The sequence below is a fragment of the Thermobia domestica genome, chromosome 9, assembly GCF_964235325.1.
Source record: "Thermobia domestica chromosome 9, izTheDome1.hap1.1, whole genome shotgun sequence".
Lineage (NCBI taxonomy): Eukaryota > Metazoa > Arthropoda > Insecta > Zygentoma > Lepismatidae > Thermobia > Thermobia domestica.
Window position 1 is genome coordinate 218,523,709 of NC_137462.1, and position 22,953 is coordinate 218,546,661.

Below are 22,953 nucleotides of genomic sequence, written 5' to 3' on the forward strand. Positions count from 1 at the left end.
GGATGTCTGAGTGTGATCATTCTTATTTTTTATTTATTCAAACTTATACTTCTTATAATAGTATCGGTTACAATTCACTTTAGATCATTAGTCTAAATTATTTAATATATGTTAACACATTTCAAACTGTTCAAAACTTATATTTTAAGTACACATACGTAATGATCAAAAGTGTCTTCTTTCTCTTCTTTAAGTTTCGGCATGTGCTTAAATTTAAGCTGTTTTCGCCAACATCACCATATCACTGCCAACATCCTTCCCCCGTTCTCTGTTGATCATATTCCCATCTGCCGGAAGGTCTTCGTTTTCTTTGTGACATCCTGTATTCGTACGAATAGGCTCAGTCTGCTATGTTATGGTGTCATTACAATCCTCTCCTTCTTCAGACCTGGTTGTATTAGTGTTATCGAAATAATGTTTCTGTAACCTTCAATCAACTACTAATTGACTTATGTGTTTTGATTTCGAAATTCCTTCGCAATTCTGGTCTCTTAGCCTCAATTCGCCGAATCTTCAGAATCCTCCTTTATTTTCTTTACTGGACATCACTTTAGGAATTCTCATCTGGTGTCTTTGATACTTATGAATGGTACCATTCAACAACATTTCTAAAATGTTGTTACATAGAAATCACAGAAAAGGGCCCTTCATAGATTTAGGTAATTCTCTCGTATAATCCTACCGATCCTAGCTGAATCCTACCGACTGCGCCAGTTGTGATCATCCTTTTATATATATATATATATATATATATATATATATATATATATATATATATATATATATATATATATATATATATATATATATATTCACACTTATACTACTTATACTAGTATCGGTTACAATTCACTTTAGATCATTAGTCTAAGTTATTTAATATATGTTAACACATTTCAAACTGTTCAAAACTCATTTTTAAGTATACATACGTAATAATCAAATCTGTCTTCTTTCTCTTCTTTAAGTCTCGGCATGTGCTTAAATTTAAGCTGTTTTCAAAAATATCATCACATCTCTGCCAACACTGAGATGAATAGTGACGCTTCCGATGCTGTTTTAATCCAATTTCAACCACTATGCGTATCATAAGAGGGGAAGGGGTCAAATACTTTCCATAAACTTATTCTCCACGTGTGACGAAAGGACATTTCAACTAGCGCACACATAAATTTGACTACCAAGCAATCAAAATTTATTATTAGCTTCTACAGGGTGTCCCAGAAGAAAGAGGCAATATTTTGAGAAATGATAGTGATTCTAAGCAAAAAGTTCATATGAATACGGATCCTGATCTCAACGGTTTGAGAGCTAAAGGTTGTGAACCACTTTTGACTTTATGTTGCGTGTTGCTCACACTGTTTATATTCTATAGAGGTTAAATTTATCGGATTTGAAAGACAATGAAATGACCTTTTCAACGGTATGAAACATGTGGCAGTGGTATATTTGGAAGGGTAGCTATTGAGGGAATTTGGGAAAGTTAAGGTTAAAGAAGTTGGATGTTAACACTGATTCCCAAATATCCCTCAATAACTTCTCTTCCAAAAGTTACCGTTGGAAAGGCCAATCCATCACCTTTCAAATCCGACATGTCTTACCTCTGTGGAATAAGTACAGGGTTGGCAATATGCAATACAAAGTTAAAAATGGTTCATAACCTGTAGCTCTCAAACCGTTGAGATAAAGACCCATTTTCATACGAACCTTAATCTTTAGATTCTTAGAATCAGCCATGTATACCATCTTTTGCCGAAGTATTGCCCCTATCTATCTATCTATCTATCTATCTATCTATCTATCTATCTATCTATCTATCTATCTATATATCTATCTATCTATCTATCTATCTATCTATCTATCTATCTATATATATATATATATATATATATATATATATATATATATATATATATACAGAGTCTATTTTAATAATAGCTTTTTCTGAAATGACTACGAAAAGGGAATTACAAATTCTTTTATTTCAAGGTTTCAAAATTTGATGGAACTCATTGCTAATGTTAATAATACTCTCCACGCGTCACATTGATTTTGAATTTGCTTCGCATTAAAGACAAGTAATATAGGGAACTTCACTTCAGCAACTTCTCACTTGAAACATTACTTGACAGATGAAGCCATGTTGATGGACAAATTGAAAAAAAATGCTTAATTTCAAATTGACTTTCAATATATAAAGGTAGACAAATTTGGAGGGATTAATGGAGACACTTAATACATACAGATACAAGTATTGAATTATCTACCACAATTAAAAACATACGAGAGTCGAAATTTGAGGGTTTAGATTCTTCGTGATTAATATTAGCAACTATAGCTTCCCTATTTGTATAAGGGAACATTAGTGTGAATGGTATTACACAGAGTATATTCTTATATGCATATGTATACAGGGTATCTAGGGTGCATATGTATACAGGAGGTATACAGTTGAGAGGAATATTGACCTTCAGTTTAATATCCAAAATCATGCGCGTTTATTAGAAGTTTGATTCTATCTAGTCAGTTTTACCAGTCCTTTAACACCGAGTAAGATGACCTGTGTGCTGCGAATAACGGGAGTCATTCCGAACCAACTCTGTAAAATTTCCTTTAATTTCAAACTTTCGGAACACCCTATAAATGTATATATATATATATTCAAATGTCGTAACATTTTGTTCTTGTTGGTAAGAGAACCCTTTAATTTTGTGTAATTTTGCATGGTCAAACCGTAAGCTCAATTTAATGAAAGTCAAGCTGCATTGATTTTCTTCATTATTCAGCAAGTATGAATGAGGTTTGTTTCAGACGGAAGCATTTATGCTAGCATTTATCATGACAATGCATCGTTACACTACCGTATAAAACTGTGAATGTTACAGTAAATTGCTCTAGCGTTTACCTATGTACAACAAAATATGCCTTATTCGTTTAGGACTAGAATAATCGATTGTAGCCTTGTTACATAAAAGAAAAATACAATAAACTGAGTGAATCAAACTTTAACTAAAATTAATATGACTTTCAACTTGTTGCTTTTATTTTTATGTACGCTGGTAATACTCGTAAATGTCCAATATCAATGAGAATTATATAAAATATATCAGTTTTAACATACATAATATTCAATCTTATAACATATTTCGCTTAGTGCACACAAGCAAGTCTCTATTCTAAGCGATTTTCATGAACTCAAGTTGTAGATCACTTTGGTAGGTTCGATCGGAGTTTAACTTTCCTATAACACCAAGGCTGTATAAGGCATGGACCTAGAGCTTAACAGGCCGGTAGCCAGCCCAAAAATTTAGGGGGGGCCCGATCCAACAATATTATAGTTCATCACCTTATTATAGTTCATTTGCAAGCCTACCGTGAAAATTTTAGAGGGGGCCAGCAAAAATTTAGGGGGTCCCGGCCCCCCTAGAACCCCCTGGATACGGACCTGGAGCTTAACATGGAATTCGAACCATACGAATTTCCACAGGAAATGAAACCTGAGTCTACTGCGGCGAAGTCATGCGATAATGATATAGTCACGAGAGAGGTCTTAGCACAGTTACGCCGACGTTGCTAGATGGAAGAGAAAGTTAATAAATCAAGAGGAAGGCGGACAGTTTCTCTCTCTTTTGATGTAAATGACTGGGAAATGAGGAGGTGGAGGGGATGAACAAATTCCCAACTAGGGACATAATGTGTACAAGTATTCTATAATTATGGATTTATTGGACGAGGTACATACATCAATTAATTATTATTTGTTAAACGAAAGGCACTATAACTTCCTACAGTTTCGGGAAACCTATCATTCATAGAGAGTAAGCATGTTGGAGTAAATGCTTCCTTATAAAGTTATTAGCAGTACTGAAACATACCTTATTCGGAAAAAGCTTGAGATTTGAACCAAATCAGCATGTGGATCATTTATTTTTTTCCTCAGGACAGTGACATTGCATCTAACATTTTGTAGATTTATTATAGCATTCTTTAGAAGAATTGCTATTTATTGTATTGAACTCAATGCACATACAGTGAAAGTCATAAGTGTTCGTACACCGACTGCAAGCTATCATTGATTAAATGCTTGTAGCTCCGACTTTGTTGAAGATAGAGCATTGAAACAAACGGCACTGCATTTTCCACTAAAACAAACGATACGTGAATGCGAAAACATAGACACATAATAGCAAAAGAAACCAAAATGATGTGTCAAAAGTATTCGTACACTGAAATTAAAGACAAAAGCGTTCAGCTCCTCGAGCTGTTGTTCACGCCCTCTGGTGGTTTGCAAAACTAAACACAACCACAGGCTAGCGAAACATCATTCAGATTCAAAGATTGATTTAAGACGGAAGACATAATGGGTCCAAACGGGACAGAATCAGAAGCAGAAAGAAAAAAGTTATAAGGCTTCATAACAACTGCAAATTCGATATTAGATATTATTGGAAGACCACATTCGATCGTGCAGTCAATCATGGATCATACTGAGAAATAAATACAGTCAGAAACATCCCGCGAAGTGGACGTCCACGGAAGATCTTTGGATAATGTGAACGTAAACTGCTGAACGAAATTAAGGAGAACCCAAGAATCAGTGCTCCGCAGATGGTGGCAGAAGCAGCCAAATCAGATATGTTAGTTTGAATTGTGCTTTCAACAAACAAGGTTATAATAGGCTTGTTGCTCGAAAGAATTTTTTGTTTCCGAAGTGAATAGCCATTTTCAGAATTTCACTTGTATCTTTTCATATTAGTTGCAGAAAAGTTTCAAGCAGCCTTTGTATCCGTCCATGAGGTCACGAGAAAAATAACTTCTAACTTGGGATATTTGAAGTACCACTTATGTCAATTTTGAAAGTACCCACGCATGGATATAATATTTCTAATTTGAGGATGCTGAATCCAATAAAACTCTCTTAAACATATCCTTTCATGAGATTAAGAGAAGAATGACATCAAGGTTATACTCTTTCAATACCCGCTTGTGACAAGGATAAAGGTGCCCAAATCGGATACATTTCTCACAGCGTTTTCTAAACGAATTTGAAGACGCTGAATGCAATGGGATTGTGTTTTAAACACATTTGTTCACAGCATCAAGAAAAATGAACCCAAAGTTTATCTTCTTGATCTCAAATAGTTTCTGAACAATCACAACAGAATAACGAAATTTTGAGTTCAATACAAAGCTCAAAGAATACAAAGCGTAACGTCAATTTATAAATTTCATTAAGAAGAAAAATGAAAGCCCTATTTTTCTGTTGATTTGGTCAGATCGGTAGTGGCAAACACACTGACAAGATTGTCATCAGAATAGACTATAATTAATTTGTTGATTGCATTGCTACCATCCGAAATATTTGTTCTGAGAATGATTTCAAAAGTTGTACAAGAAACAAGGTTTCTCATTTCTTCACAAGGAGAGTCTGTCGGAAATACAATCTTGTGTACGATTACATCAAAAACCAATATTTTAAATTGTTATTCTTCAGTTTCTTTAAGAAGTTTTTCAGATACTCCATTGTTACCAGAGTCAAATTCAATGAAGAAACCCCTTTTCTTCACATCTATTTTGAACATATTGCCTCAATTTGAGTATTGAGATTTGTTTAGTTCTGCTTAAGTACTCACAAGTTAGATCATAGGCTTCTTACATTTTTATCTGTGGTATTTTAAGAGCTTTAACGTTGTTCATATCAGTACCAAAAGAGTTGTCTGTTGACTGCAGAATCAAACTTCTTACATTTATATAGTCTAAAATTTTCCTTAAAATAATAATAATAAAAAAAATCAATCGTTCAAACTGAGAAAAATAATAAATCAGCTAGAAAGCGTTTACTTCTGCTATCTCAACACGAAACAAACTACATTGACTTTGTGCATTTTGTAAAGTTTTATACTTTTGGTTCTTCTTTTGCTATGGCCTCACTGCCTCAATTCATGCACACCCCATCCCTTTTCAGAAAGTGTATGAAAAGATCGCCGACCAGTGACTTTACTAATATTTCTAATAATTTCTCTAGGCTTGAAAATAGCCAAGAAACAATAAAAAGGTCACTAAATTCTTGTATCATCAACGGAGTAGACTTTATTCTTGTTAGCAAACCGTGTTTAAAATATCGTTAAATACATATATTTCAATCTAGTTTTAATTTAATCTATACAAAAAGTTATGAAAGTTAAAGGAAAATAATTTTTTATTATGCCTCCCTTCGAAAAGGTTCGGGCCCTGACATCAATCGGAATTATCCTATCTCTTTATGAACGGTACAAATGATATGAATATGTTAAAGGTAGGTTACACATTTAAACTTACAAAAACGCATTTGGCGGGCTTCTAAGTATAGAAATGATTACCTCGAGTGCTTGAAATTAATTTTAACAAACATAACTGTAACGTTAACAGCCGATAGCGCAACCATCCAAAAACGTCTTTGCGCAGTCTGTATGCATTCCGTTTTAAAATATAGTGGATTTGATTGTTATAATGTAGCCATCTGGCAACCCTTAGCTTATGCGCCGATTATTAGTTAATCATTCTGATTATGAGATAAGATAAATCAGGAATAACAACACCGGTGGAATTTCCGGTAATATACAAGGTCTGTATGATAAGTAATGAGACTCGCCGCGCCGCGGCGCGCGTGTCGCTGGAGCGGGTTTGTCGGTGATGGAGGATGTAGGGGGGGGGGGTCCGAGCAAAGCAACGCACCGCGCGTCAGTTGGCTCCGAGCCTTAGTGGAGCGCGGACAAGCCTTGGACAAAGCCCTTGTGAACATTCTTGTCACGGCGGAAAATCAACAAACATGGAGGGTTCCATCGAACAGCGTTATGCGATCAAATTTTGCGTTCGCCTGGGGAAAACGGCTACTCAGACGCTTTCTCTCATCACGGAGGCCTACAAAGAGGAAGCCCTATCCAAAGCCCAGGTGTTTCGTTGGCACAGTGCGTTCCGGAACGGCCGGGAAAGCGTTGAGGATCTGGAGAGGGCTGGACGCCCGACAACAGTGACTACGGACGAAACTGTGGCAAAAGTGAGGGATCTCCTGAACTCAGACCGTCGATTATCGTTGAGATTGATTGCTGATGAACTCGATATGAACCACACAACAGTGCACAAGATTGTGACGGAACAATTGGGAATGAGAAAAATCTGTGCGAAACTGGTGCCGCGAGTGTTGACTGACGAACAAAAGCAACGACGTGTTGATTGTTGTCAGGAACTGTTGAACCTCATGAACAGTGACCCTAACTTTGAAGATGACGTCATAACAGGTGACGAGTCGTGGGTGTTCCAGTACGACCCTGAAACGAAACGTCAAAGCGCGGAGTGGCACACTCCTGCGTCCCCGCGCCCCAAGAAGGCCAAAATGTCGAAGTCAAAGGTGAAAACAATGTTGATTGTTTTTTTTGACAATGTGGGGGTGGTCCACAAGGAGTTTCTACCCCAAGGACAAGCCGTCAACGCCGCCTTCTACAAACAAGTCCTTGAGAGACTGCACAGGAGCGTCAAGCGGAAAAGACCGGCGATCGCTAGCCGGTGGAAGTTGCATCACGACAATGCCCCTGCCCACACCGCCTTCTTAGTGACCTCCTTTTTGACCCGGATTGGGGTGGAAGTCCTTCCACAACCACCCTACAGCCCAGATGTGAGCCCGGCCGACTTCTTCCTCTTCCCGAAGCTGAAGCCACGCTTGAAAGGAACCCGTTTTGCAGACGTCACAGCCATCCAAGCAGCCGTGACCACATTTCTAAAGGACATGCCGGCTGCTGACTTCCAGGGGGCGTTTGCAGCGTGGAAACATCGATTGCAGAAGTGCATCGACGCAAGAGGAGAGTACTTCGAAAGCTTTTAAGTCCCTGTACAGATCAGATCAATAAAACAATGTTTCCAGACCTGGTCTCATTACTTATCATACAAACCCTGTATGTTGGAATTTGGAGATAAATAAATAGTGCCATGCTATTCTTGTAGATTAATAAAATAGTTACTTAAAAATTAATAAAATTGTTAGAGAAATTTTGAGAATGTAGTAATTTTTGATTGTCATCATCTAGAAATCGTGTAAATCCGTTTAAATCTCTATTTTTAAACTTATTTCAAGACTCTTCTTCTATATTCTTTCGAAAGTAAGAAATAAGATATTTGTACTAAATGTTTCAAAAGATATTGCAAGACCACGTAGTAAGATTAAGCAAAGAAATCCAACAGGCAACGTTCTACAATAAAGTTTATTCATTAATTATAAGGGGATTATATAAACAATTTTAAATTTATGTATTTCTAACTTGTACATAATACAAAGGAATTCCCTTTAGAGCCACTGGCTTGCTTTAAAATAACTCTGGCCCGTCATCCTAACATAGAAGCACTTTGTGTGAAACATCTTCTGAGTAAAGAATGTTGTAATAGTGAACATCGGGGAGAAACGCTCTAGTGTGGGAGAAGAAAAAGACACAAAAATATTTCCCCATGAATATTCTAGTTGTGGCGTCAACACCGCTCTATTCTGTGCTTGCTACTGCAGTGAAATTGGACTGGCGATGGTCGATATGCGTCTGGCTCTTTACTTGCGGGGCGTCCGGGGCAAGCTCCTACTTTCTCTCGCTTGTTACAATGAAAAACTAGTTTTTGGATAAAAACAGAATATAGTGCAGGCAATACATGCACAACGATGGAATGAGTGGTTCGTTAAGTTTGTCCCGGCTCAAATATAAACACTACAGGAGTTTTCTTTCTTTTTTATAGGATACTGAAGCCATTTATCCATTGGATTAAGGAAATAAATGAGACAAGCGTTCTTCCTAAAATAAGAAAAACTCGTTTTCGTAACCAGTTGAAAAGAAAAAATGGAAGAAATTCATTTCATAAACTACATACAATCCAAAGAAGTATGTTTGCTTGTCTTTCAAAAGTTAAAATACTGCATCAATAGTTCATTACATGCCCTCTGGTACAAAACTCAATGGAATTTAATTTTGCTATTCAATAGTGGAGCAATGAATACTTTGAAACCAATACTATTATTTATGAGTTTATTTAATCAAAACTTTCAGTGTATTTAATTCATATTGTAGGATTGAAATATGACAAACTTAAAAAGATGACTTTTTAGAATTCATTTAAGTATCTATACTACTTGAAAATATAATTTCTTTAACATAATCTATTACATTATAACATTTTGATATATATTAATATATTAAAACTTAACTTTTACAATGTCTCACGGAAAAACTAAGTGATTGCATCTTCGAAGTTATTACATTCGAACTTACAGCTAGATGTATTGTATTTCCTTGTAAACTGAACATTGCAACAATATTATCTTGAACTTGAAGCAATTGTCGCACCTACTCCAAAAAAAGTCCCTACTTTTCTAAAATCTCGCCCAGACCGTTTTTAGGGCCCGAAAAAGAGGACGTTTGGTAACCCTAATCTATCACATAAAGGTAAGTCTACCTTTATTCATTCATTCACCCTTCTCCGCAATTGTTAGGAACCTTGAAATTTTGTATTGTATTTTGTATAACTCTACGTTGCAGATAAGAAAAACCTTTGCCAAATGCGACTCCTAAGGGAGTATATGCCAGATTGAATAATCTTTTGTCTATCGCCAGATCGCCGAAACTATTAGACCAGCCTATATTCACCGTATGTCAGGACAGCCGAGCCGAAGTTGAGTATTGTGAACAATGCAACAAAGCCTCGTACCGCACATTCACTTCAGCACGTGCTATACAGAGACCTTCGCAACGTCGTGATAGAGACATACAGTCAATACATTCAGGACTCTCTCTCCTCATCCTCTTCTGTCTCCGTCTCTCTCGGCTTGACTAGCCTTTCGCCGGCCTTAGGGATAGAATCTTGAAATTTTGTGTATATGTTTTCTTTGTACTCCAGATTATATATATACTAGTCCAGAATTTTACGAAATGTATCACCTAAAGTAAGATAAGGGACTTTGAATTATTTTTTCCCGTTCGTCAGATATCAGAAACTATCAGATATAGAACTTTGAAATTTTGTATAAAGATTATCCATATACCCTATACTGTAGGGAAGGCAAATTAATGCCTAATATAAAATTATTTCGATGGTAATTTTAAGAGGCATTATTATGTTTGGCTAGACACGATTTCAAAAAGTTTTTATAGATATTGGTAACAAAATATTTACTGCATTCAAGGGTTTATTGTTATTATTGTCTGCCTTTTAGCAGGTTTATATCCTTTGTCTTTTAGTTCATTTTCTGAGGTCGGTTTATATTATAAAACATTTTATATATTATCTTGCTTTTTAGTGGATTTTGGAGTCAGTTTTTAAGTTTTAATTTTTTTTTCCTGTTTTTCGTTACATCAGAAATTTAGCTAGATATCTAAACTAATGTAAGAACACTAGCTCCCAACATAAGGCTCTCCTTACGAAATATACGTCAAGAAATTTGTAGTAATTAATTACCAAATTATTGAATTACTTTTTTTATTGAAATTCTGGGAACAGGTTATTAAGTGAGTGTAAATGACATCAAAGTATCACCTAGTATAAAAACTCCGAGCGAAGTAGCTCAAGTGGTAGAGCGTTGGCTTCGCATTCGGGAGGTCGTGGGTTCGAACCCCGCTGCCGACCATCCTGACTGAGGTTTTCCAGGGTTTCCCTCAGTCCTACCAGGCAAATGCCGGGATGGTACCTACTAAAAAGGCCCTGGCCGATACCTCCCCAAATCCTTTCCATTGTTATTGTTGTTGTTGGATATCCAGTGTAAAATGGCCTCTGAGCTGTATCTGGTGATTGTTAAATAAATAAAATAAAATAAATAAAATAAAATAAAGTAGTTAGATTTTTGTGCACGACATGGCGTTAGTGTCCCAAATCTCAGTGTATATCGGTCACAGCGGGTCCGGCCTAATGCCTTTGACAGTTGGCAGTTCAGGTAGTAGATGTACAACAAAAGTTGAAAGTCTTATTATTAGCCATAAGTAGAGACGAAACGTTTTCGTTAATGCGATATGTACGAAACGTTAAAAAATGCGTATACGTTTCAGGAAACCTCAAACTTTGCGTTTGAGAGCCAGAAATCACGTTTATATTGTTGCGCATATTTGCGAAATTTGGCATTACTTGCGATAAATGCGAATGAAAACGAAAAAGTGGAATTATACTTAATTATTGCCAATAATAACTAAAAAGTGCATTTCCAATATTACTTAACTTAAAAAGCGTTGCATTTACGAAAAAGTTCTGCGAGTTATTTGATTCAGAAACTGTTTCAATTCCTGAAGATGTAGATATCAGCAAAACTGACCTGTTGTTTAAATCCTTGACTGTGTTTTGTTGCGAAAAATCTTCATGATCTGTTGGTTGCTTACCATGAATTTAAAAGTAAGGTTACTGAAGTTTTTAACAGTGAGGATAAGGAAGTTGACATTGTAACACTTTAAAACAGTTTAAAACCTAACTACAGGTCTTTTGCTGTCAGCTCGTTATGTTCAATATGATTGCCAGTCTTAAGTGTTGATGCCGAGAAATTCTTTTCCAAGTATAATGTGATTGTTACTGACAGGAGAACAAACTTAAAAGAAGAATTGGTAATGTTTTGCTGCATGTTATCCTTTAACTAAGAATGAGGTTAGAGGAAGTGTTTAAATTTTTGCATTAATTTCAATATTTCAGTGAATACATTAGCTAAAATGCGCACCTAATCAAGGTATATTCTAACTTTTTTATTAGATATACACCTTATTACCAAATATATAATGTTTACAAGTTCTATAATTTAAAAACAAATGTGCTATAGAAAAATAAATACGAAATAAATGCGAAAATTGTGATAATTAATGTTACAAAATATCAAAATTGTTGCGAAAAAGTTTCGTCTCTAGCCATAAGGTATTGTGCTGTGAAGGTAAGTGAACTTTCGGCAAAACAGATATGCATTTTAGAGTTTTATTTCGATAAAGGCAAAATGCTGCTCAGGTTTGTGAAGAAATTTGTACTGTTTATGGACAACATATGTTATCAAAAGCAACAACCAAAAGATAGTTTCATTCTGGAAATGTCGATGTTCAAGATGCTCCTCGCAGTGGGCGACCAATCACTGAAACAAGTAGATAATATTCTGGCAAAGGCAAAGAAAAGCCGGTACGTAAGCAGTTATGACATCATCAATGACCTAAACAACAATCATCAAACTATTTTAAACCATTTGGAGAAGGCTGACTAGAAAAAAAAAAAGGTTTCAACCCCTCGGTTATATGCAACCCACCTTACTGTATTTAATTTCCGGCTGCAGTATGTTGTAGAATATGAAGGACCACATACTAAAATGTCCTCAGCTCCACCGAAGCTGCACAAAATCCGCTATATATTTATTGATAAACTATTTATTTGTATGTGAATCTACATAAAATCGTTATTTTTTTAAAAAAAATAGCATTTTTAATATTCACTTTCAAATTAATCCTCCTCTTCTAGAAAAAATCGAACATCGGTGGAGAATTAGTAAAATTGGGCCGAGTGTAGAAATTGGGTCGATGACATCTTTTACCATCACAAGGCCGTTTTCACTTGTGTCATTGTTCGAAACGAATAATAGATAAATGGATCTTTTGCTGTGATTTATGTCTCGCTTCTTTAAATTTATACACTGTGTGTTACAGACTCTAGTACGTGGGAAACCTCGTTTGATCTTCCGGTTAACTAATTTTGTGGAAAACAACATTATGTTCGTTGATTTTCTCGAGGTACTCCCGTTTTCTCGCACTTACTCATTCCACCAATTCTTTTATTATCAGTCACTTACCTTAATTATCCGTCTCCCTTAGCCTAAAGGGCATAATTATGGGACGTTTAAATAAAAAAAAATGCAAGGTGTTCCGAAAAGATTTAAAAGAAAATTCTCAATATGCTTTATTTAATAGTTAGACAATACAAATAATATTTATTATTATCGGAACAATGGGTTGCAACAGACTATATACATGGCATAGAGTGATAATAGAAGTAAGAAGTAGGCAATGATATGAATTTATATTAATATTACCTAAAAATAATGTAAGGAAAGGCAAGTAGAATAATCGTCGAAATGATTGAAACAATTTGAAGGAATATTTCTGTAACGCAAAGGGACAGGTCGGCCGCCCAAAGGTAAAAGGAAGTATCTACATTTTGCTTGTTTTGAGAACAACAGCAAAAGAGGTGTTTTTGATAATTAACATTACTGTTAAAGGCTTTGTTTTCTTTTCGGCGTCAATAAACACTTAGTGATCATTGACGCCGAAAAGAAAACAACGTCTTTAACAGTAATGTTAATTATCAAAAATCACCTCTTTTGCTATTGTTCTCAAAAGAAGCAAAATGTAGATGCTTCCTTTCACCTTTGGGCGGCCTAGGTCAATTCTTTCTCGAAGTTACCTCATGCTTAACTCAAACGATCTACGTACCTCTAGGTTTTAAGGAAAGATAAGTTAGACAGAGTTAGCGAGTTTTACTTGTGACTACTGCTACGTGTTTAACGTAATCACACGATTTGGACATAAGCTCAGAAACTAGATGTGAAAATCAGACAGAAAAAAATATTGATCTACTAAAACAACGTGTCTTATTGTGTCTTATTTCATGCATAATCCATCACATAACCAATATCATTGCCTTGTTTTCTTGGAAACGTCCTATATTTATATTTCGCTCCCACAACGTAATATTGATGGATATTGATGACGCGTGTTACTGTTTCGCTTTCCTTTCTAACTTCATAAATCTCTCAGATATGACTATCGTTTTAAGTATTAACTTATAAAATAACAATAGTAAAGGTACAATAGAAAGGTAACAAACTTGCTAATAACAAAGAAGTAGCAAGTACAAATTTCATTGTCACGTTTAACATCTATATTACAAAGCAAGTAAAAAAAATTAATAGTGTATTTTAATATAGTATGTCACAAAATATTCACCATGTTATCAACCATACTAATAAATAAATTTCAATGACTAATATACAAAATTGTGACTGAAAATACCACAATAGAGAATAAATTAAGAATATTTACTTAGTTTCAGTCACTTCAACACAGCCGATTTTGGAGGAATTAATAATGGTTTATGAATATCATTAGAAAGAATTTACTGAAGCAAGTATACTAAACAAATGTTATCTATTTAATATTTTTCTTTCTTTCTAGCCTTTCTGAAGTAAAATTTCCTAACACATGAGTAATACCAGTGTTTTATCCAAGTAATGAATCCAAGTTTATCCCATTTATCCAAGTTTTATCTGATCATCTTTTGAGGAGCACGTGAAAAAAATAACCATTCTACTCATACAGAAAATTGATAAACTGGGATACTTAAAATTTCAACTCCCCAAGGTTAATTAAACCGAGCGAAATCAAGCTTTCATGAATCAGTGTGATACACATTCGTATAGATATTGTGTTATATATCTGTTTATGATTACTTTTATAAAGCTACCCTCTTTTGACTGAGCTTGTTGTCCCGTTCTTTAAGGCTTCCCAATCACACTTACCACTTGCGACTTAAGTTGATCAAGAATAAAGAGGAAAGGGGAACGTGGGTAAATTAATCTCAGTCTGAAAGTTTGCGAATATACGTAATTAATGTTATATTTTCTAACTTTCGGAATATGTGTTCAATTTTAATCAAATATGATATAACAGGTGCGGCACAAAGAATTCTCCTATTTGGGAGGGGCATAGCTTTGGATGAGGAACGTGTTCAGTGATGAAGAGCATGTAGTCGAAGAGCGATGTATGTGTTGTTTTCAGTGGACACCATGGCGTAGTCTGGAGAATAATGCGTCGTTAATGTTCGGGAGTTTATAAGAAAATAACGGGTGGCAATGCAATATGCATTTCGCATCCACTCACGCTTTATATCAATAATGAAGGCCACTTGAGTGAGTGATTGTTCAAATCCCATTAAAACTTATTCTGCACGTTTTCCAGAGATTTAAAAAAGTTGTATCTTCTTTGCTTTTTAATCTCAATTTCCCTAACAATTTGGTTTTTTGCCACACTCTGTATTTTTCTGAGACTTACCAATAATTTCTATTCTTTTGGGTTTAAATAAGTCAATAATAAATGAATACATTCAGATCTAGCAAAACCAAACTCCTGGCTGGCTTCTAATGTGCACAAAACCAACAGTATGTACTGATACGCACTGTGGTATTGTATTTATGCTTGTTTGTGCTGCAGTTTTACGAGGTACAGTTTGCCCATTAGACTAAAAGATACAATGAAAAATTAATGATGATAATGAAAAATGAAAGGACAAAGCAAGACACAAGCCAATATTTGTTTCGTATATGTCATTAAGAAAGTTTGGGCATATGACATTTATCATTGAACCAACGTAGGTTTTCAAATATTTTCAAATATTAATCATTTACGCAAATGTGGACCGTCATACAAATGCACGATTAAAAAAACAATTAGATTTTTTCAAGGAAACTCGCACACATTCTATTGTTTTGATAGTATTGAAAATGGCAGCATCTAGTGGGATTGTTTGTATGTTGTAGCGATAATTTTAATGACATGAGATTGCAACCTGTATAATTAGCAGGAGGAAGTAACACAAAGAGGAGGGGAAGGAAGGAGAAAAATATAGATAGGAAAAGACAACGGGGCATAATTAACTTGTGGCCAGTTGCGACAGGAGGGTGGGGTGAGCTGCGGTGGTTGTTACAGAGATGAGAAGAGGACGAAATGGACTACCCAGTGAAATATTGATCGTAGATTTTGGAGGGAGAGAGAGGGCTACAATGAATACCGGAAGATATGAAGACCAGATACTGGACAATGTTGTTGGAAGGATTGAGAGTGATAATCGTACAATCTCCCTCCCTCTTTCTCTCTCTTAGCATGATACAGTATATGTATATGCAGACAAGCCAGAACATGAGAAAGTTGGAAAAAATATCAAATATATGTTAACTAAACAATGGTAAAGACAATAAAGAAGATCACGAGAATTTTGCATTATACATGTATGGAATATGAATAGTCAATGTTAAAGTAAGCCTTACCTGTAAAGATACTAACGGATTGGCTCAATTAACGAATTCATCCGAGATAATTACTTTAGCCGTCTATTGCGCAAAACAGAATTCAAAAATTCGTTATCATTCAAGAATTATCGTATAAAGTAACACACGTATGATAGGTACTAGCAGTATAATCTCATAAGGCATACTTATGAGATCCTAATCATCAAGTTACGGAATAACGTGGTTGGTTAAGGTTCTCCTTTGAAGTATAGTATTGTAGATTGTATTCTACAGACACTTCGTTCAGCCTATTTAGGAAGATATTTATGTATGAATAAAAATCGAGATACAGCCTGTGGAAACTTGAATTTATAACAGCCAACAATAATCACAGTCAGAGTAACTAACAGCAACAGCAATCATAACGAAAGAGGAGACAGGAAACCACGAATATTTGAATACACGTATCTTCGCAAAGAAGGCTTAACGACTATTTCCATTCTAAATATGTCAATGTTTATGTGTCTTAATTCATGGTATCATTTTTGAGTTTCTGATACAAAGGTTACTGTACAATCAAGAATCTAAGCCGCTCTATGTAGAACAATTGCATACTGCGGAAGTGCCTGGATGGAACTCGAAAAGATAGTTAAAGAAGTAATATTTCTGACCTAAATATAGTGTGGATTATCTTACAGAGATATTTAAAATCAATAAGCTTAACACGGGAATTTGGTGTTCGAATATTGATGACTTACAGTAATTAATAAGGAATTATTTTGCATATATTCAGAAACCTCTAGCATACTATTGCAAGAAAAAATTAAAATCGGCATGAGTCAAGAAAGATGTAAGAAAGCAGCCATAGTCCAAATTTAGGAACGTATTGAGAGAGATTATATTGCTTTATAAAACCTGCCTATCTATGCGAGGCGTTAAGCTTCAGTGAGTCTACAGTTTGTATAAAACTTATAATGCTCATAGACTGTTTCGTAATGGGATAGATATGATATGTAAAGATAATAATAATATTAGAGTTATGATTCTTTATTTTCCTGATTAATAATATATGTGCACATTGAATGTTTGTTTTTCTTTTTATAAGAAAATGTTATTATTTTCACTTTCGAGAGTTTACACTTTAATGCCACTCGGTACACCAGGTTATAAACTTGTCAATATCCTACCGTAATATTTCACACTCCTTTAGGTTGGTGGTTTACCTGCATAGTTTGCTGTAATTGTAAAATTTTATTGTAGGTTAAAATAAACATCTAGCTATCAAATTACAAACAGTAAAGGCCCAAGTATGCTTCTTTGCCCAACTACGTATGTCACTAATATAGGGGAGGATGTCGATTTAAAATAAACTTTTTAAAAGAACGATCTTCCAGTTAATAGTCAATTAATGATAGAAACATTCAATGAATAATAAGCCCGTTGATAAGGTTTGAATAGTGTGTATGGCTGATGGACTTGAAAACTTTTGCTTAATCGAAATATATTACCGAAATTGTGCGAAAACTTAATTAAATGTGTCATATGTTAATTCAGGGGAATGATTTGAGTAGCCTAACTTTGATTATTTTTACACAGACAATCGAGAAGTTGAATAGTAATGACATCATTGGTCCTTTGGTCTAAATTTGTAACTAGATGTTACACAAGCATCTTTCATGAAGAGGAAAAGACGCCTTCAAAGAAACGTCTAGTGAAAATGAGAGAGAGAGAGAGGGTGGGACGGAAATAACAGAATCAATGAAAAATAGAGAAACTATGCTAGTATTTCCAGGACGTGAAGTTGTATCAAGCAAAAGAAAAAGTAGAAAAGATTGAATCTACAGTTGAGAGTAGACAGCTTAAAAATCGACCTAAGGCTTAGTTCGAGAGAAAAGTGAGTGGCGTAGGTGTATCAAAAATGTGGTGTAATATTAGCCATTGACGTGATTAAAACCTTTACCATAATCAGTGAATCAATTTGCATAGTAGAATTTTTAGATTGTAGCAATAGCAGATTCTTTTAGATCTATATTTTTATAAAGTCGAGAATCGTATGGAACTGTTCGCACTTGTATTACAATATGCTCAAAACATATTTGTGTTCCATTACTCTTTTTGCATTCTATCTTATATTGGAAAAGTTTTTATACATATGTTCATTTGTATAGGGTATCCAGGCCAGACTCCCGAGGCCTTTTATTCTTGTTTCTTAGAATGTTGAGAATTTTATTTTCATATTAGGTATCATGTTTCCCATTTTTCAGTTTCTTTGTTACCATAAAGTCTTTAACAATTGAATGATCGATTTCAAAGAAGTGGTTCATGGTTTTGTTCTACTGTTCCTGCTCCCAGCAATGTATAAGTATTAGATTTAATGTGTGAAAGATACCAGTTCATAATGACTCAGAGCAGTCTACTTATGGTTTATTTTGTACTGCGACCGTGTATGTACTGTATTGTGTATGTATGACTGTTTTGGGTAGTTGACCACGTGCTAAAATGTAGATAAAATGACAAGAAGCCATCCATGGTCAGATAGGAGCAAGTTTCTAAATAGAACAATGTATTCTGGAAAGGATGGATAACAACCTCCATTAGTGACTTGACAAGTTTGGAACTCATTTTGTAGTCTTATGAGCAATATGTCATTACCAATTTGTTTCTGCAAACTCACTATTTGCCCATCAGGCTGACAAATTAAATCATTACCACGTCGCATTGTGATGCAGGAACTAAATGTGATTCGCGGTATGCTTCAACTAAAATGGATTGTGGTTGTATGATCAATAGCAGCAAGTAATTATGTTTTGCAATTGGTCACACATACATTATCCCCAATGATCTTCACGTCTATTAGTAAGATATTTATTAATTTGCACTTGTTATTTAGATATGTACCTACCAGCACATTTTTCATGGTTAAAGTCTGTAAATGGAGAAATGCTAGGAGAACAATAGTTTTCCGTCACTGACTGAGTTCTGCGATAAGATTCGGTCATCAATAAAGTATTGTTCTCCAATAAGTTCATTCTTGATTTTTCATAATTCTGAAGAGTTTGTAGAATGCAACTTAAACCAGGGTTAAGCTGAATACCAGTATGTAACAGAAAACAATAAAATAGGTGATGCAAGAAAAACTGCTTTTTTTTGGGACGGAAGTTTTCTCCGCATAAAAGAAGTTTTTCTTTTGAGAGGAGGAATCGGAAAGTTCTGCATTTTTAGACTTACGGATTTCTTGTTCAAATATCACTTTTGTCTCCCTGTAGTTGATTCTGCGATTACGAAAGTGAGTTTACAATATCCAGTTCTTGTGAATTCCATGGTAAGTCTGGGGCTGCCTGTCGTGATTGGTTTTACAACTGGCTTTCCAGTAGTTTCTAACAAATGCATGTCATGCAAGCACCATATCCCACACGTCATTTTGCTTACCTAACTATATTATCAAGCTGCTGGAAGTTGTATGTATATATAGGCAACCATGAAAATATATAGACACAAACACACACATACATACATATATATGTCTGGATGGTGTTATAATGGTTGTCTAAATACAATCTGTCAGGTAAGATAAAATTACCATAAATCAAGAAACAGATACAAAACATTATATATACACACAGGGTTTTACATAAATGTGTCACAACATATTGGGAACGGATTCTTCACATCGAAATAAGAAAAAAGTTCATATTTACCTGTTCTTAAAAGTGGATAGTTTCGGAGGTACAGAATCCCGAAAAGATGAAATAAATGAACTTTAGAAGTTAATAGCTCCACTACTATGGGACATATCGTAGTTGGGTCAAGACATCACTGAGGGACTAGCATATGAACTATCCAAATATCCAATTTTCAGAACCTCCGGTACTTGCACAGTAATTTTTAGAGAGTATGTTTGGGAGTACTTGATCACTCTCCACTTACCTCCCTAGTTCACATACCAGTTCCTCACTGAGGTCTTGACCCGACTACGATACGAAATTTACAGTTCACTTATTTCACGTTTTCGGCACCCTATATCTCCGAAACTATCCATTTTTAAGCACAGGTCCATATGAACTTTTCTTCTTATTTTGATGTAAGGAATCTGTTCCGAAAATATTGTGACACATTTATGCAACACCCTCTATAGCTTTGTTTACATTCCGTTCTCTGTTCGGGAAACATTTTAACCTGAGCTTCAGAGAGTTCAATTTACAAAATTGAAAGGTATAAGCGGCTATTTTTGCTATGATGTAAGTTTAACTTCATTATTCACAAAACAACTTCTTTTTACTGTTCTATTGTGTCAAATGTTTTAAAGTAAGGCGTTTTCTAAGTCCTTGCATCTTTATTCAGCACTATTCTTTTTTGTTGCAATCTTTGGTGTCTATTTGCGCTTTATATGTAATGTTATTTAGCGGCTTGTTACAGCAGCAAAACTAAAATATGTCGCAATATGTCTAGCTTTTAAGACGTTTTCACAGGATTCAGAAAAGAGCTCCCTCGTGGATATATAGTTAGCATAAGCGCCTTTAGTACTGGAGATCCGAGTTTGATTCCCGGCAGCATTTCATGTAGTTTGGTTTCAATGTTAAGCTTTAGTTCCAAGTCTCATATAGTCTCGCTGCCGAAAGAGACGCTAAACTCAAATCAAATAAAAAATCCAAAAATAAATCAGAAAAGAACGACAACAATTATAGGTCATAACGACAGGATAAATACCTAGATACAAAACTGCAAAAGGCAGCTTAAAACACTTCCGGCTTATATTCGACATCTTGGCCAGGTATGCTTGCATGATAAATATCTTAATTAGTTTCCATATATCACAGCCAACATTATCAACAAATACAAGGCAACACAGTGAAGAAGAAGTAAGAGGAAGTGCGCACTCATCATTCATGAATTATCACAGTAATCGAGTTGGCCTGACTCATCTCACAACTCTTACTCTCGTCATGAATTAAGAAGAGCGATTGTGGTATTCTTTGTAGGTATCGTGAGTTTGGAAAAGAAGAAAATTTTATTGTTGACTCTATACAAGTGCGTACCGGATATATTTTTACATAATCACCACAAAACTCCAAGGATATTTAGTAGCGTGGCACAAGCTTTCGTAGATTCTTCTAGAAAATCTGTCACCTGAGATTTCAGGTAGTCGAGAACCACTGTCTTGAGAACTTCATTGTCACTGAAACATTGCGAGACAAGCCAATTTTTCAGGTGAAGAAACAAAACATCAAAATGGGTACAATTGGGACTATGTAGGGAGTGATTCGGATTTTTTAAATTGTCTCAATAATGGGAGGGATTATTGTGAGTGGGTATTGCCATGAATCAGAACAATTACAGACTAAACATTCCTCTTCACCAGTTTTGGATGGCACATTGCAGTTTAGACAGTTTTTGGTAATACATATCTGGTATACATATATAATACATATTCTTTGCCTAATTCCAGGAATTCCAGGATGATTACACTTTTTGGTTCCAAAACACGTTTGCTAGGATTTAGTGACTTCATTGTGTATGCTTAAATTTCTTCGGTTACGCATTGATTGCTGCTTCGACTTACCAGAGGCGCAGGATATGCAGATTTTGTCTCCAATCTCTATGTGAAAAAACAATCTTTCGCATTTTTCGCCAATGGGCTAAAATTCAATTCAAGGTGCCCACTTCATACATAGTTCACGATAAGCAAGATTGTCAGTCATAATTCGGGGCACTGTTTCAACAGATACTTCTGGAAACTCCTTTGTTAGTTCCGTAAATGGTGAAACGGTGATTGGATCACATTTTCTTATCGACACATTGCACAAAATCGTCAATCTAAATATTAGGTCTGCCACTTCACTCGTCATCGTAAACATTTTAATAACGCTCATTCCGAAAAGAACAACATCGTTGCCTCCCTTCCCTTAACGGATTGCTGTTGGTTCGCAAACGATACATGATTACTGATTGGTATCCGCTGCATTCTGCTTTTGTTAAGAAATCAGATCAAATACGTCACCTTTCGTTTAGCGAAATTACCTATAGCGATAGCTCGCACGTACGCAACTCCATACTGAGAATCATACCTCTGTTGCAGCCACAAAGTACCAGAGTATGCTTTCATGTACACACAAGTTCGTCAGCGATGGGCCTCGTGCATTAGATTTGAGCCTTTTTGTCAACATGTTTCAATAGTTGTCAAAGAGATGAAAACAACTATGAAAACGATCTAGATTGTTAATTATTTATAGTAAATTGAACCCTTATCATCTTAATAATACATTTCAACAACCATACTAAAGATTGTATGAGCTAACGATTGGAAGTTGGATAAACAATAGATATAAAAATCAATTAAGTTATATATTCTGTGAATAACTCATACTAGAGGAATTGGTAAAAACTGTTTACTGGTTCAATGATTCGATCATGAGAATCAATTGTCACCTTATGAATTATATGTATTGATTGCTGAACTTAATTTCTGCAGCTCGGCGAAAATTGTAATAGTTAATAAGAATATTTATTTTCCTGCAGTTTCTACTATTACACTACACAAAATTCTTAATACTAAACGGAATGCTAGTTATAAGATTGCGATTAACTTAGTGCTAGAACATTACTCTGTTATACTGTAGTAAGGTCGATTCCAGATTATAGCAGCTAGATTTGGTATTAAATAAACACAAGAACAGTGATTCTTGGTGTTTTCGTGACGTCCTACTTTTCACAATTGTTTTATAATAATTGATTTATTTTATCAACGTTTCCACCAGCCTAAATTCATTATGCACTAATGGAGTAACCTAGTTCTTAAAGCGCTATCCTTCATTGCACAGTTCTGTATAGACTTATTGTGAATATAATCTCAGCCTATATTGATTATGTATGGGTTAAACATCTAAAAACTGCACAGAGGCTGTACAAATAACTAGGTAGTACAAAAGGAAAGAAGTGTA

General features: G+C 35.1%; 1 protein-coding gene across 2 annotated transcripts in view; it reads right to left on the bottom strand.

Moving 5' to 3' along the window:
- LOC145660602 (uncharacterized) overlaps positions 1–22,953 on the bottom strand; it is a 1,167,369-nt gene that overhangs the window by 309,287 nt on the left and 835,129 nt on the right. The gene's annotated exons all lie outside the window — the stretch shown is intronic.